Below are 17,520 nucleotides of genomic sequence, written 5' to 3' on the forward strand. Positions count from 1 at the left end.
CTCCCGCCCCGCTCCGAGTGCCGGCGCTCCCCAGCCCCGGGCAGGGGACCCGCCCGCCGGGCAGCACCGCGGGGCGGGGGGCGCCGGGCGGGGACCGGGGCCGCCCCCCGGGCGAGGCGGCGGAGCGGGCACGCCGCCGCTTTCGGGGGATTCTCCGAGAGGAGCGCGGGCAGGGCGGCTCCGGGAGGGGGAACCCCCCTCGGCCCGGCTATTCGCGTCCCCGGCGTCGCTCCTCCTCCCGGCGCTGATGTCAGCCGCGGGGAGGGCCGGCTGGCAGCGCCAGAGCGGGGCGCGGGCGGCCGCGGCAGAGCCGAGCCGGAGCCGCCGCCGCCGGGACAGCGCGGGCTCCGGGCGCCGCCGGCAGCGCAGCCCGAGCCCCCAGGGGCGCCCAGGGCCGCCGCGCCAGCACCGGGCCAGCCCCGCCGGGGGCCGGGCGAGCGCCCAGCGCCGGCGGCTGCCCCGCGGGGGGACCCGGCGCTCCGCCGCCCAAAGCCGCCCGGCCGGGGAAGGGAAGGGACGGGAAGCGCTGCCGGGCTGCGCCGCGGAGCCGCTCCGAGTTCGGGGTCTCTCCGCGCAACTTGGGTTACGCGGCCGGACCTCTGCGGGGTTTCCATCCTCTGCCTTTCCATCTTATCGCAGCTGCTGCGAGATAATTGACTAAACCCAACAGAAATAAAACAAACTCAGGTTGCCTAAAAGTTAGGATACCTTTTTTTTTTTTTCTTTATTTCTCCCCCCTCCCTTTCTTTTACGATTTTATTCCCTATGTGGAAGTCGTGTGTGATTCGTGCTCGGCACACTGCATGGGAAGAAGCGGCTTGTGCTTTGGATCGAGGATTTGCTGTTGCAAAGCGGTCTAACTTCCATGCAGTGGGGCAGCCTTCACTACTATAAACGCCTTGATGATGTGCTGAGGAGCCCATGTAGATTCACATCTTGTGCAGAGAAGGCGCTGAAGGTAAGAAGGGGTCTTGGGGAAACGAGGGATTTTTTGTAGCCTTTTATATGATATCTTTTGTCCAGCATCCCCCTTTGAAGCAGAGCATCAGCAGTTCATCCAGAACAGTATGGATAGGCTGGAACCGATGAAAGTCTGCTCCTGTGCAAAGTACACGGAGCTCACAAGTGATTGCAAAAGCTGTATTTATTTTTAGTCTGATAACACAGCACAGCGAGGATCTGTGCTCGCGGCGCGGACACTGAGCAACTCGCGTAGCTCAGGAATGAGGAGATCCACGGACTCAGTCTCTGATGGGCAGTTTGCATTGGCTGCTGCATTTTGTTGAATGTGTACCCCCGCTACCTCCCTAGAGCATCCCATCAGCCTGTGTGATTTGTTGTTTTTTGAAGATATAGTGCCTACTATTAATGAGAGAGGGAGAGGGATGGGAAAAAAAAACATATGGAACATTTTATTGATGTGATCATAATCCTGTAATGGAGATTGCATTAAATGAGGATTGCATCAAAATGCCAGGCTGCTGTGGAGAACCGAGAAAGCAAAAACTGTGCTGGATTGTAAATGAAGTTCTTTGATTGAAGGATTTTCTTGAACCATGAAGGGATGTCTGTAAGCTTAAAGTTGCTGTGTATGTGGAGTACTGGAATGGGATAAAACCCAGATCAAGCTGAAATGTATTTTAATTGACTCAAGCTCTGGATACAGTTAGAATTGGGTAGAGGCATTGCAGTGATGCCCAATGAATTCTTGGTTTCAGCTATGGAGACCACAGAAAGGCAAGGGGAGAGGAGAACCCAGACAGACAAGGAGAGAATATGATCGTTTGGGGAAGAGAAGGATGGCTCGTCTGTGACTTTTGCCATCATGGCACAGAGCTTACAGCCTGCTGGCTATAAGCAGAAACCTTGCAGGCGATGTGGAAAGCAGAGGATTTATCTCACTTTCCTTTTGCAACCTGGGTGTAGTTGCCTGTAAGATGTAGCTGTGAGGTGGATGTCAAGGGGCAAACGGGGACCCATTTGCCCCTCTCGGACACTGAAGGAAATTGTGAGACTGGGAGAGATGGAGTCGGCTCAGCTGATCCTGCCTTTTTGAGCTTGAGTTGATAATACATGTTGAGTAATTGTTGCTGCTTATCTCAATTGGCAAAGGAGGGGAGAAGATGTTCAAGTTTATTGAACCGAAGCAGAGCTGAGGACAGTAGATACTATCAGCTCACCCTTGCATTCGTTTTGTGCTCAGTTGCATTCTGGCATAGAGAACTGAGCCACAAAGAGCACCTTCTTCAAGCCTTACTGAAAGGAAACCTAAAGAGAACAAAAAGATTAAGTGAAAGATAAATTTTAACTTTTTGCTTGTCTGCAGTGGAAGTAGCATTGGTCTGCCAGGCAACACAGGTCATAAGAGGTAAGATAAGCAACAAAGTTACTTATTTATTTATTTATTTATTTACTAACATTCTGACACGCACAAACAAAGTTGGCATACAAAGAAACATCACAGAGTGGGGAAGCACCACGTATGAGAAGCACCTAAGTTACAACTGATGTAAACACAAGAGAAATTCCTGTAAGAATCCTCAACAGTACCTATGTGTAACTGCAAAAGAGCTGGTTAAATTCAAAATTATGTAGAATAAACCAAAGCCAAATATCTGATGTTCTCAGAAGTAATTTGTTTTCCCATTTGTGTATAAAATCTGAGGTAATATTTCCACAACTCAATCTCCCTCTTCCTTTATATTTGACATAAAGTTGAGACAGAAACACTGATTTTAAATAAAGTGACGAAAAGCAGTGTAAGCACATTGAATTCCTGTTAAGCATTTTATTTTGGCAAAAGATAACTTTTCGTGAATTGTAAGAGATGGATTTAGAATATTCATGGCTAAACTCCAGGGAGCTCAGTAGGCAGAAGGTTCTTCCTCTAAAGAGATATCTGGAAAAGATGTGTTTAAATTTCAAGCCATATTCAGTTGAGACTGTTGGTTTCCACATTCTAAAATAATTTTTTTATGCCTCTTAGGGGAATGATGGTTAATCTGGGCAATAAAGCAAGTATTCCTAGCTCACTTTTTCAATAGAAAGAGCAAGCAGTGTGCTTTAACTGTACTTCCGTATATCCAATACTCCAGATTTTACTCTATTTTTTATTAAATAATAGCTGTGGAAAAATCTTGTCTTTTGAAACCATGTTATCCATGCAGATCTTAGTCTGTATTTTTGCTACAGAAGAACTCTGCTTCATGGCTGCATTGTTCATCCTTGCAGCATTTCTTTAAATGTGAGCCTTGCTATAGTTAAAGGATAATTTATATTCAGTGTAGTACTGTCTGCACAGTGGAATTGGCTTTATACATCACAGCCTCTGTAAAAAAAGAGATCAAAGATCTGAACCTGTGGTCCTGTATTGCATTTGTATTCTAGGTGGACTTGAGTAATCTCATACTGGAGCCATTCACGCTCCCATAGTTAAGAGTATGTCAGCCTTTCCATTAAAACATCATTTGCTTAGGAATTTAACAGCTAGTTTTAGGACAGGCTCCAAGCTTAAGTTGGACACATTCATATAGTAAAAAAATAAATATATCCTAAACAATGAAGTCTAATAACATTTGGCGCCATTAAGTTGAATTTATAGAAAGGCTAGTAGAAAACAACACCTGTCTGAAAAACGTACAGATTAAAAGGGAAAAAAAACTCAACAACAAATCTTTCAAATTTGGAAAGCACCTTGTGGATCCAGGTGAGTGTTTCTACCTGGATTTTAAAACAGCCTCTGATGGTTAAGCGGGCAGTGGGACTTTTCTTAAAGGAGAACAGCACCGGCTCAAAGCAGAAATTAGTCAGATCTCAGTTTAATGGTTCAGCCTCACATTGCATCAGAACTAATGTTCTGGTGACAGTTCTTTTGAGGCTTAAGTTACAAGAACAACAAACCCCAAACCTTGCATTGTAACCGGTGAAGTTTTCCATTCAATGAGCCAAAGAGAACCATTCACTTTTGAATGGTGTTTATTGTCTGACGCAGGTGTTGAAAGCATTTGGGGGATGTGCTGCTAAAGCACACTTGCCAGGTAGTCCACCCGGGAGCAACCATCCCGGTAATCCTGCTTCCCATCAACGGTCTATTTACACTTAAACAGAGCTCTTTCTTCTAAAGCATCGCAGAGTCTTTTCCAATCACCTGTCTCAGAAGTAGTTGCTTCATCTGTGCAAAGTATGATGACTTCTGGCATATTTCAGGTTAGAAGTGAAAAGACTGGAATTACAAATACACCTGGGTTCAAGGATACAGTTGCACATGCTATGTAATAGCAATGTTCAAGTAGCAAGTTCTAGACACATCTTCCTATATTCCAAGTGTTTTGGACTGGATGAAATAAATGAGTATTGTTTGAATGAAAGTGTTGCCATTTACATAAAAATTCATAAGGGAGATTTATATTCTTCTGTCCCAATTACCTCTTTCTGTAATGAGATCACTGAGGAGTTTGTAACAGTTGTCTCTCACCAGTGCAGTGAAGTAGCAGTGACCGTATCTTTCTTGGATGTTCTCAAAAGTCATGCTTCTTGCAGATACACAGGCAAGTAATGTGAAGCCAGGAAAAGTTAATGTAAAAATTAGAATACAGATGAAAAACTACTGTGGGATTTATTATGTGGATACAATCAAATCATGGTAGTTTTGACAGTAAGTAGAAAACTGTGAAGCGTTTTCTGTAACTGTGTCATAATTAAGCATTCTTTTCCTTTGAAGTCTATTGTTATTGCCTTTAAGAAAATCCTGTTGAAAATTAGTTCTGATACTGTTCGAAATGTATGTTTTCTCATAGATTATGCAAGATTTAGCCTTGATCAAACATGGCCTGAGTCAAATCTTCCTGCAGCATGTGAAAAAATTTCTGTTGGAACAGGGCCTTCCATAAGTGCTTCTTGCATTACGTAATGCACATACTTGAACTTCTGCCACTCCTTTAGGAGTTCTACCTGTTCATGTGGTATAGAAGGCATAGGTGTGAAGGGGTTTAGCTTGCAGGAGTGGCAGAACTCAGCCTCTTGAACAGCAAATGCTTTACTAACTTTTCCAAGAGGTTCTTTTTAAATGGCTGTTGTTTTCCTTCATTTAAATTGCGATAGACTCCGCAATGATTATGTAATTTCAAGGGAACTTACATAGCCAGATCATCAGAGAACTTAATGTGTTGTTAGAGAGGCAGATGAATGCCGAAATCATTGGAGACTTCCAGATTCAATAGTGAAAGTACAACCAGAGGTGCCCACTGTCTTTAAAACCCATTGCTTGGGGGTTTAACATGACAGCTCTTCGTGCTCAGAAACTTCGCCTGCTTCGTTTTCCTGCCAGGGGAACATCTTGAGTTGTGTACTGCTTTGATGTGATATGGTTGTTTTGGGGAAGATTTTCTTCCTCCAAGCTGGTCTAGAAATAAGATGTCACTGGTGATGTAGTCTGTTTGCATATCAGTGTTTATCTGTTGCATCCTTAAGGACATAGTTTTATTATTGTTGTAAGAATTTAATTAGTAATTATATACGCTTGATGCTGTCTACTGAAGTAGGAGGAAATATATGCTAAAGGGAAGAAAATCAAGCAAAAGTTTGGAATGCTTTAGGCACAGCATGTTTCATTTAACCAACTGTGCTATCTTGTTAAATAAATAAATGTATATGTATGGAAATCTATGATCTGCTGGATCTGTGTTCACATACGTGGGCACACTATAACCACACACACTCTTGTTTCCAGCTGTAGTCCCTGGCACAAGGAACATACAGGTCCACCCAAAGAAAAGTAACATGTTTGGGATATGACAGAACTGCAGGTTCCATAAAATGGAGCATAGGAAGCAGTTATAAAGAAGCCAACTGCCCGCCCTTAGCCTGTAATTCAGATGTCATTAGGTCACTTTTTTTTATAATCGTCCTAAAAAAGGAAGTTCCTTGACTTTAGGTAGAAACTGAATTTTATCTCTGTCAATGGAAGTAAAAGTCATGTTTAGTAACTTCTGCAGGTTCTGGGATTGCTTTTGCAGTTAATAAAGTATGTATCTCTCTTCTTCTGGCAAGTATGAAGCTGTGTGTCCTGACAGGCACATGGTTACTTGGGTCATTGGTTTTCCTTAGGTGTGATGGTAGTTTTCTTCCTGAAATGGAGAGCAGCTTCAATAGGGGGCATTATGGCAAGGTTCAGGTTGGATTCACAAACTGGAAAGGGATTTTCCTAGGACTTGTAGGATGTTTGTGATGAAAAACCTAGACTACACTTGTCAACATTAAATAGCCAAAGAGCCTGCCATAGCATTCTCTAAAGAAAAGTGTGGAGGAACTCTGGTCTTTGGAAACCTCATTAAATGATGACTTAACAGGAACTGTAATGTGCATATATAACTCTGAACTCAAATAATTTGAGGCCTCACTATAGTAGTTTGTTCAGATTATAGTTGCTGTCAGTACTTTATAAATATATGCACAATATAAGGATGAAACTAAAGCTATGGAGTAATGGAGTAACAGCTTTACTTTGTCAGTCATTTAATTGACTTTTGGAAAATGTACATGGCAGCATTGTAAATAAAAATCTAGAGTGCAAGGCAACACGGTAGTAATTTCGGGGATGCAAAATTGGGAAAGAAATGCATAACATTCATTTTCTGTTCATCTCCCTGCCTTGTCTTCATGTGAGACTCTACCAGAATGAATGGTTTCCAGTGAAGGGTTTTGTAATAATTTCCTGTAACTGAGACTCTGCTACAAGAGATCAGTGAAGTGCTTGTCAGACACGTGTGCATTCATGTCTCATTATCAGAGAACTCTGTTTAAAATTCATGTTCAGGAGATCTGTAATTTTATGACTTATTAAAGAAAATTGTATATAAGGTAAATCAAGGGATTTGTTGTCCCAGTTTGTTTGTTACAGTTTTCTAAGATAATTCAGAATGGCCTGATCCTCTGACAAAATAGCAGCTGAAGTAACAGTTATTACTTCTTTATCTTCTATTATTCCACACGAAACTTCAGGGAAAAAAATCTCACACTTACACGTGTGTAGTTGTTTATGGCATTAGTGAAATCTGAGCAATGGAAGTTACAGAAGGGTCCTTAGACACTGGGAAATAAGTGTATTTTAACTGCATATAATCAGTCTGGAATAATGATGACTACAAAATGGAACTATCGTAACATATTTGGTATTCACATATTCATCCACACCCTCTCATTTTTCACATATAAGCCCTATAAAAAGACACTATATCTAGGAGAACACCTTAAATCACACTTTCTTAGCAAAAAAATAATTTAAAATCTCTCTTCCAAAGGCTACAGAATTGTACAGTTATTTATTTTTTGACAACATGCTTGGTCAAATATCAGTTAGTTTGTGTCTTTCACTGTTCAGCTTTATCTACATATAGAAAGAAAACCATTTCCATGAACTGCTCTGGAAGTACCCTAAAGCATAATGCAAAGTATATTTGAGATCAGTTCACAGAACATTAACTTAAGGTGTTTCAAGATGGAAATGGGGAGAAAAAAGAGATTTGGCATATCAGGAAAAAATAAAATTGACCGCTCTAAAAAAATAAATGCGAGTCAGAAACCAAAGACTTTAATACTTCCAAAGAAATGCATGACTTGTGTCTCTGGTCAGAAACTGTTGTGTTCTGAGCTGAGGAATAAGGTTGAATATGTCAAATATTGGCAGCCTCCTGATGAGCTGTGAGCCAGTAACATCTTGTGGCTGTAGCTCTGCGTCAGTGCTGAGCTATGGGCTCACTGAACAACCTGAAACTTGTGTGCTAAAGGGAGAGAGATTCTTGGTGACTAAATACCAGTGACTCTCTAAAGAGTTTTGAATGTTTTAATGAAAGCACTTAAAAATTCCTGCTTTCTTCTGGCACTGAAAACAAAGAAAATTGAATCTACGTGGCACCCACTCTTTCTCTCTTTTTAAATTCTACTGAATTGTCTTTGAATTAGATTTGTTAAATGAAGTTGAAAAGCAGTAAATTAATAAATTTTACTATGGAACTGAGCAGGATTAGTATTTTCCAAAGGACTTCCATAGTTTGGGTGTGTAAGTTCCATTTTCAAAGCGAGTTGGTTTCTGACAGAGCCCAAAACTTCCCTGCTTTCAGAATCTTTGAAGTGTTTTTGCAGTCAGTGCTATTTTGGTTAATGTCTGGTTATAGTAACAGTCTGTACCTCATCCATGTTTTCTTAAATTTCTTTGAATATTAGGGACATTAAATCTAGTCACATTCAATATTCAAAATATAGTGAAACCCAAGGATGATTATTCTATCCAAAACCTAAAAGAAAACTATGAATTTGAACTAAAAACATTACCAGTCCTTACCAAGGTTGCACAAAAAAAACTTTTTAAAGGAATGATTATGTTCTTTTAATCAATTTTACTCAAGTAGATTTTAAACACTTAAAGAGGAGGAGCAGCAGAAGAAGAATTAGGAAATTAATCATAGATTAATCATTGATTGTCATAGAAATTAATCTATTATATCAGGATGAGAGTTGAGTTTTGGGCCAATTACTTCTTATTTAACACCCTGTATTTTGTGGCTCATCAAACAGACATGTTTAAGCATCAACCAGCCTGCCCAGTTAACTGAGTGGAACCCCCAGCACTGGAAAAAGTGACAGTTATTTTTTAAGACAGTCACACTTAGGAAGAACTAAAGTCAGAAAAAGAGATTTTTTCTACTTTCTGTTAATCTAAACTTTAAAATCCAGTCAGACAAACTGAGGTAATAAACAGAAGTTAAAACGTTGAAGGAAGTTTATAAAAAGGAAAAGAACTGGCTGAAATTTGCCAGAATTTATGATAAAAATAGTTCATTTTTCTTCATAGAATCATAGATTCCTTATAGAATGGTGAGCCAAACCTGAGATCCATTGTATTATTCATTAAGTTGGAAAAAAAAAGTAAATATACTGGTAAATTTGTTGTGCTAGAACAGCTTTTTTTGTGATTGTATTGCATTACACAGCTCAGATTCAGTCCCTAACATGAATGGAGTTTGACTTCAAGGTTGTGTTTGAGTAGTGCTCTTTGGAATCACTGTGTAGGGTACTTTTAAATTACTAAAAAAATCTTAATTAACAAGGTATTATTGCTATTTGGGACTGCTTGGCTTCATATACTAGGTCAACTGTCCCATAGCTGCTTCCTTTGGATACTTTTTATCTTGATAATTCAGGTTTCAGGATTTGGTTATTATTTAACACCAATGGGAAAACATAAAAACCCAGAATATTTTCCTGTCAAGTTCAACAAAAACCTAATCTGGCTTCATACAAATACCATTTGTTATGAGTCCACTTAATGCCAGTGTTTTTATTTTTGTTGTACTGCACTTAACAAAAAAGAGTATTTAAAAAATAATGTCCGAATCAAAAATTGTACAACATCAGTCTGCAAAAAATGTGTACAGTCTCAGCTCCTTACATGTAATTCATTTTGGCAGGTGCAGTACTTTTAGGCTCTATTGTATTATAAACGCTAAAAAAGCTCGAAAGAAATCATTGGAAAAAGATTTAGAGTAAGTGATTTAAGGGAGGCTGGCAGGTGGTTCTGTGTGGCTACTGCAGGATTAACTAAATTCTGGAAATGCAGTCACTTCAGACTATTGGATCTGTGTCTTGATTTAGTCATTACTGAAGCAAAAGTCACGACTTTGCTGATCTGCTGAACTGTGAGGCAGTTGTTTTTGGAGGTGTTAATCAACCAACTTTCTGAAAAGTTCGGGATGCTTCAGTTATTAAAGTGATAACTTGGTCAGGACACCTCTTTACCTACTGTATATGTGATGTGTGGATGATAAAGATCTAACATGTGGCATTACAAGTATGTCTGTTGGGAAAGACAGATAAAGTGTAGGAAACCTCTAAGGAACAGTGAAGTTGAAATGAAAATACTCTTGGAAACAACTTCAGTGGGTTACTATGGTAGTAAAATACCTCGTGATAAGCCTCACAAATGTTAGATATGCTCAGATATGTCTTAGTCTGATGGCTGAGGGAATTAGCATTTTTAACAGACTATTTTGTGATCCAAAAGACCAGATTTAGGATGCCATGCACCACTTTGTGAACCTCGTTTGTGGCAGATTTTCCTCCTTTCCTTTTCTTTTAATACATACTCTTGGACTGGAGTATTTCTTACAACTTCCGCTGTAACTTTTGGAGGGAGAAACATGTCAAATCCTTTGTGGGCTGGCAACAGCTGTTCTCTTTCTCGGATTTTGGAGCTCCTACTCAGTTTTATGAAGGACTCTGTAAATGGGAGCCCTAGTTGGAGTTACATACTTCTGTCAAAATGAAGAGTTGCCTGTTGTCCTTGACATCAGTGTGATTTTAGGCTGCATTCTGCGTCCTAATTTGCACCAGATCCTTTGCCATTTTATATTTCCTAACTGCAAACTCTGTACTTATCTGAGTTTCCTCGCGATATGAAGTGCTGCAAGCACATAAAATAATCTTGGTAGTGAACCAAAAGAAATACTTGAAGCAGTTTCTCCTTTTTTGCACACTACAAAAATGTTCACTTAATATTCAGAAGAATCAGTGGAAATTTTCAAAGCTTGACCTAAGGCCCTAAGCAACCTGATGTAACTTAGAAGCTTTAAGCAGGTTTGGCTAGACAGGCTCTCTAGAGGTGTCTTCCAGTCTGAACTTCTCTTTGGTCCTTTAAAAAGGCTTTGACTCCTCTATATAGGTCACACCTTTTTGCTTTGTCTCAATTGTGATTTTTTTGGCTGAAATTCAGGAGCTTGCTATGTCCTTACTGTTCTGCTTGTTCAGGTAGTGAAGAAGAGAGAAGCAGGAAGAGAAACCTACTAGTGAACAGAAGAGAGCTGTTATTTTTGTGCTGGGATGTGGATCTCAGCATTGGTTACTATTCCTGTCTCAATGTGTGCTATTTAGTGTAATTTTGGAGGCCTCCTTCAGCTGGGGTTATACTCACAGGCTGCCACTTCAACAGGTCGTTTCTTCGCTGTCTTTGTGCTGTGCTGTTCTGAATACAGGTTGAAGTACAACTTTTGATCTGTGAAACACTTTCTGGTTTCCTTTCTCTTTCTGAGAAAGTCCTGTTGCGTGTTTTTGTTCTTCTGTAAAAGCCAACTGGAAAGCTGAACCCTCAGCTTTATTAACAGAGCTGAGGGCAAAAAAATCCCAGACTGATTTTTTTTCCCTTAGTCCTACAAAACCTAAGTTACTTGACATTCAGAACTGTAAGACAAACTTGTTAATTTAGTTTTTCCTGAGGGTTTCCTTGGGTGGACGCATTTGTTGCAGTGTAATTTTGTTTGTATTTGTGAGGAGTGTTCTGCTGATGCTTCATGTTGATCGTTTAGTGCTCTTGACTACAAGAGTGTCTGGAGGTTGATTGACGAGTCCCCTAAAAAATGCAAGAAATGCAGTTTCTAGAGAGGGACTTAACAATGTGTGACTGTGAGGAAAAGAGAATAAAACCAGGTTGAGAATAGACAATATTTTTATGGACAGAAATTTAAGCACTTTCAGTAGATAGAAGACCACTGTAAATGAAACCAAGGTTCTTAAAAATCTCTAAAAAGGATCTTTACTCTTACAGAAGCTCTAATTTACTCCTTGTTTCATCATGGAATTTGTTATCAACGCACACAGTCAAACAAAATTGTGCACTGGAAAGCAGTGAAGGTGCCTGAATCTGAACCAGCATTTCATGATTGTTGTTGTTGAAGTTAGGGTATTTCTTCATTTCAGGTACTTTCACTTACTTTCCATGCTGTCTGTGGAACGCAATGTCATTGGTATTTTTTTAAATATCTTAAAGGATCATAACGCTGCATATACTAAATCTAACTGAAATGTAGGTTAAAAATTACTTCTATGGGTTTGTGTTAGTTTATTTGGACCAATTTAAACCGAAAGCTCATCAGAATCCTGAATATACTCAGTGTTTTCCATCCTTGACTTTTGCTGTACCATTTTGTTTCTGCTGTCTCAAAAAGAACACTTTGTTTCCCTTAAAAAATACTTAGGTGTTATGAAATATTTCAATAAATGTCAGCTGCATGCAATTTGTTGGTCATTAAACCAAGTTGTTCCACAATCATGGACTGTTTCCTTCAGATTGCATTGAGGAAAGCTTCTTATCCTAATTATTTGTTTGTCTTAATTAATGTGTGGTAAAATGTGTATTGCATTTGTACCATTAGACACTCTCAGTCTGATATTTTCAGAACCCTGCAGATGTGGATTTTAAATAAATGAAAAGAGCAGATGGTGTACAGGGAAATCTTTGGTAGGCCAAGGAGCTAAATCAAAGTTTCCTTGAATTCCAGGAGGCATCTTACGTAGAGACTGTTTTTCCATCACTAGAAAATTTAAGAATGAAATATTGATCTACAGTATATTGTAAATGTAAAGAATATTCTAAATATGCAGAATATTCTATAGAAAAAGTGTGTGCCATTGGAAGAGATCTGCAACATGCACTCTCTACTCGTTAGCACATATTTTAGCATAGGGCTTAGACTTGCTTTGAGATTATCAACCCTGATGGTGCTGAATATAAAAAATGTCAATATAATTAGTCATCTCCAGCAGAAAATAATTTTTTCCATTTTTTTTCCCTGTCTGGAGGAGGGGATGAACTGGTTTTCAGTTACTCTTTATCATTTCAGTTTCTATTTTTGCCTTCGACTGGGAACATTTACCAATTACTTTTTTCCATCTTGTATTTAGGGATGGGCTATTTTATGAGATAAGTCTTTGTAACAGAAATGCCCTGATGAACCAGAGTGAACTGATGGTAATTCAGCAAAAGCTACTCCTTGACTGATGGTCAAGGAATAGGACATAGAACTGTACATGGTCAGCTTTGGATATAAAGTGAGCTACTTATAGTGCTAATCCACACTGTCTTAATTAAGACATTACAAGTGTTCAGTGTAGAAACTTCATATTGAATACTCTGGATAAGGGACATATATATGAACAGATTCTGTTTGGCTTTGCATTGGTGCAACTACAATTTATGAAAATATACAATGGTACACAGAAATTCAGAACACAGACAGTTGTTCTGATCCTTCCCTTCTTTGAGAAAAAAAAAATCTCAAAAAAAATACATCATTGCAATGATATCTAGGCAAGAGAGTGCAATTTAAATGTATAGTTACCATCATAGATGTATGTATGGGCTGTATAACCACAGGGAAATCACGGATTTTCAATTTCCCTTGAATGTGTTTATTATTAGAAAGTGTTACCAGAGTATTGTTTGTTGTAGGAGAAGAGAATCCTGTTCAAGTTTTTAATGAATCTCTTGAGAGATTCATCAGATTTACAGGTTAAAAAATCTGTAAACATTCTACTGGGAGTAATCATTAAAGAGAAGATGAATGTGAGTTATCTGTACACTTATTCTGAAACAGAAACCCTGAAGATGATTTACAGACCAAAGAGCTGTTTGTCTTTAAATGGTCTGTACTGCTGCAGTCTGCAATGAAATACGTATGATTAAAAGTAAGTCTGTTTGCAAGATGAGAACCAGTTCCACTGTTTCCTTTGGAGAATTTTATAGGTAAGACAGCATTGATCTGAATTTGAAGGGAAGAAACCTGGGACAAATGTTTCCTTCATTTCTAGATTAAAAAAAGCATTAGAGTGGAAGAAAAAAATCCTTACTGCATAGATAATCAACTTGGAGGGCCTTGTGTTGGAAATCTGCTTTTCTAAATCAAATAAAAATTAATTGATAAGAGGTCTGTAGATCAAATAAATAAATTCAATCCTCAGATGAGTTACTTTTTTGGTAAATCTAAAAAGTGACATCACAGGGCTGTTAAAAGATTTGCCTTTCCACGAGGCACTTCGTACCCTTGATTATGCACTCAAGCTTGACTGACCCAGCAGCATGCTAGACAAAGTTTATAATTTGTGATGAAACAGTTTGGATAATAATTTTTTTTTTTAATCCGGAGTATTACAGAGACAGTGAAGGGTACAATTTTGAATATACTGGTCAAAAAGTATTTCTAAACTAATAAATGAAGAATTGTTCCTTCAAACATTTTAATTGGTCACCTAAGATTCCACTGAACATATTTTTGTAGTTAATATCTCCTGCTTCTTCAGAAAACTCCAGGCCTGCCATGGAGAAGACAGTTTGCAGTTGGGGTGAATTTCGACATTAGTTTTGTTTTGGTGGTGTAACTCTTCAGTGAAGCACAAATGGACTGAAAACTTGAAAAACAACGAAATGTGAACTGTGTCCCAACCGCATCTGTTGGACATAACAGAAGTAGTTTCACAGTCATTCAGCTTTCCAAGAGGTCACCCCCTTTGCAAATAATATGCATAACAAACTGCTGTATTCACAGTGCCTCATCATTATGAACAGTGTGCATTTCAGCTGACACTGCCATGCACAACATGATGTTACCAGTTTAGTACATGACTGTGAACCTGATCCTATTGTCATACTGGAAATATTCAAGACTCCAAAATGAAATCACTCTGACACCAAGAGGATTAATACTTCTGCTGAATTTCCTCAGTATTTTGTAAAGATTACCTACTCCGTACTATTTTTTTTTTTCCTAGAAAAGTGTATGTGCATTGAATTTTAGTCTATTCTATTTTTTCTATTAGAAGTGTGTGTGTGTGTTTCGATGTCTATGCATGGACATGCTGTGGTCATGAAAGTTGTAACTTATGTCCTTGGTCTGAGCTAAACATTGGGCTTAAAGGCTCTGAACAAGCTTCTTCATGAAGCAGTCCCAGTGAAAATTCATCTCTGACCTGAAATACCCATGAGCAGAATCCTCTTGAGCAAACCTCAGCCATGGCATTTGTAACAGTGTGCCTGATGATGAAGGTAAATCAAGACAAGAATGAGAACGTCAAGTCTGCTCTAGCTTAAGACTGAAATGTCAGAAAATGTGAAGGAATGTACTCATTCATGTAGAATCATTTTTGTGATGTGGCCTGTTGGTGGAAGATTAATGAAAAAGCCTTGTGACGTGTTTTGTGCTGGCGTTGTGTTTGGGTATGTCTTAAATATCAGTGGTGCAACGTGTTAGATCTTATGTTCTTTATGTTTCCTTTTACAAGAATTTACATTTGTACTGTCATTTCTCTAGATGACTGGAAAGCATTTTGCCAATTTTTATGTATCCATTATCCACTGCCACCTTTCTGCACCTGTTTGTCTCCCACTGACTCCTACTTTTCCACAGATATGGACCCTAAAAGGAACATTTCTTGCTATGAAAGCAATATGCGCCAAGAGATGATTTGCAATCCTATGACTATTTCCTTCGCAAAGGCTTGCAAGATTTTAGGAAAAATGCCAGCTAGTGCACAGACAGTTTGGCTCTATAAGCCCAGCATTAAGATTAACAAGTTGTAAATAGCTGCATGTTGCCATTAGTTCAAAACCCTGCTGCTTTCAGGACACGATGAGGACTGTAATAAGAATGTTGTTCATTGCTTGTTGTATTTTTTTCCTTCTCTTGCACAGCACTTAACTGAAGAGTAAGTTTTAAAAGTTGGATGGCTTGTGATGGGGTCCTGATGTGATTCTCTCATCTTACTGACCAGCGTGTTGCTGGTAGAACTCTAACAAACAGATCACTGAGATGAGGGGAAAAAACACCAAAGCCAAACCTGCCACTGGTTTTTTGAACAAGTTTTTATAGGAAGGAATTTGTAATCCTGGATATTTTTTTTTTCCTTCAAAAATAAATACAGTGTTAAGAGAATATATTTACAGTATCTCATGTAAACATTCATATATGTATAAGGCTTTCTTACAACTATATGAATCTGCACATCTTGATTGATGTCTGTTGAGCTGTGCTAGCTTATAAAAAACATGGATTGTATCTAGCATATGCCACTCAAAGTTACAGTATCTCTGTTTTTCAGACATGTATAAAAATTCAACTTGGTGTATTTAATGAAACAAAATATTTTCAGAGTTTAAGAGATGCTTAGTTTGTTTTGAGAATGTCTAATGTATTAACTTTTGCATGGATTGCTCAGTGAAGCGGCCAACTTTGGAAAAAGGTTGGTAAATTAATCTGTATTAGTGTATTTTTTTCATGAAACAATCAGTTTCATGACAGCTTGATCCTGACCGAGGAAGAGGTAGTCTATCAAAATTTGGAATTCTACGTGACTACTTCTTTCCAAAAGAAAGCACCAACATTGATCATTAAGAGACCTTACCCTTGAATTTACTATATAAGGAGCTGATGATCATTCATTCATTCATTCATTCATTTTTGCCCATTTTATTTTGGATGGGGTGGAGGGACAGAGGAGAGTGCCTAGTATTAGCTGGGAGCACAGTGTTGTGCTGCTGTCTGAGCCATGTCTGCCTTAATTGTGGAAAATTTACAGTGGGGCTGAAAAGAACCACCTGCGTAGGGAAGAATTAGAGCAGAATCTTGGAGGAGAATTTCGTAGTTGTGAGATGGCAAGGTTGTAGAAGTGGATGGTTGGAACACCACAGTACTGAGATGAATATGCTGCAATACCAAGGCAAAGTGCCAGGATGAAGGGAATGTGTTCAAAGAAACTGTGGCGATGGAGCTTCGCAATAAGGAGAAGCTTTGAGGCAAGACACTGAAGTACTGACAATATCCAAATGCCAAGCTAGCAGGGAACACAAACCAAGGCAAAACATTAAATTCTCATGGAGAAGCACCCAAGTGCTGAAGGAAAATGCTAAAATGTTCAGATCAAATGGATGGTTATAATTCAAAGTGCTTAAGAGGCAAAAGCAGAAGTGCAGAGTTGAACAGTGTCAAACTGGCTGAACAGGGGAAGTGTGGAAGCTGGCAGATTAGCTCTGGTCTTTGAAACTAAGTTTTTAGGGAAGCTGATGTTACAGTTCAGTCTGATTTTGATTGACAGTCTCCTTATGGCAACATCAGAAGATTTATTGGTGTTTTAGTACAAGTGGGTTACTTTTACCAAAGCATGGGATAGCAGTAGTTGTTCTAACACAGAAGACTACTGGGTTTTACTGAAAAGTGATGTGTGGGGTAGAGAAGTGCATCCCTCACAGTATTTGCTGTGTATCAAATTCAAAGGGGGAAATATTCCCAGAAGAATTCTCCTTAGGAGGCTTAAAGTCTACAGTATCCTACCCAATGCCACCAACATACCTTAAGATCAAAGGCTTGTTTAATAGCTATATGACATGTTTGCAAGTTTATAGGGTATGAATCCTACTGTTAAAAAGATCTTCAGGAAAGGTTACCCAAACCTATCCCCAGCCTGTTTCATTTCTGTAAAGACAGGGCATGATAATTCAAGAAAAGGGACTTGGTTTTAATATTTAGAAGTGTACAGTTTCTTCAATATTCAGCTTATGAATATTCATATATTTTTTGTCTGTATGTCTTTATTTTAGAAGCAGCCAGGGCACTATAAGATAATTGGTGTTCTGTGACTGGTAAAACTTGTTGAAGGGAAATGAGATACAGGTTTTAGCAGAGAGGAAGACAAAGCCCTTCTAGC

The 17,520-nt window shown here is 39.1% G+C and overlaps 1 protein-coding gene across 2 annotated transcripts in view; it reads left to right on the plus strand.

The window, feature by feature from the left end:
• Nucleotides 1-486: 486 nt before the first annotated feature.
• LOC113994803 (protocadherin-11 X-linked-like) overlaps nucleotides 487-17,520 on the plus strand; it is a 459,611-nt gene continuing 442,577 nt past the window's right edge. Inside the window, exon 1 of one of the 2 annotated variants that reach the window (XM_027734230.2) lies at nucleotides 487-958. The gene's annotated coding sequence lies outside the window, so the exon portion shown is untranslated. The remainder of the gene's footprint in view (nucleotides 959-17,520) is intronic. The other variant, XM_027734228.2, reaches the window with a different exon arrangement.

Source organism: Pipra filicauda, unplaced genomic scaffold, assembly GCF_003945595.2.
Source record: "Pipra filicauda isolate LSUMZ 115617 unplaced genomic scaffold, ASM394559v2 scaffold178_size1475342_pilon, whole genome shotgun sequence".
NCBI lineage: Eukaryota > Metazoa > Chordata > Aves > Passeriformes > Pipridae > Pipra > Pipra filicauda.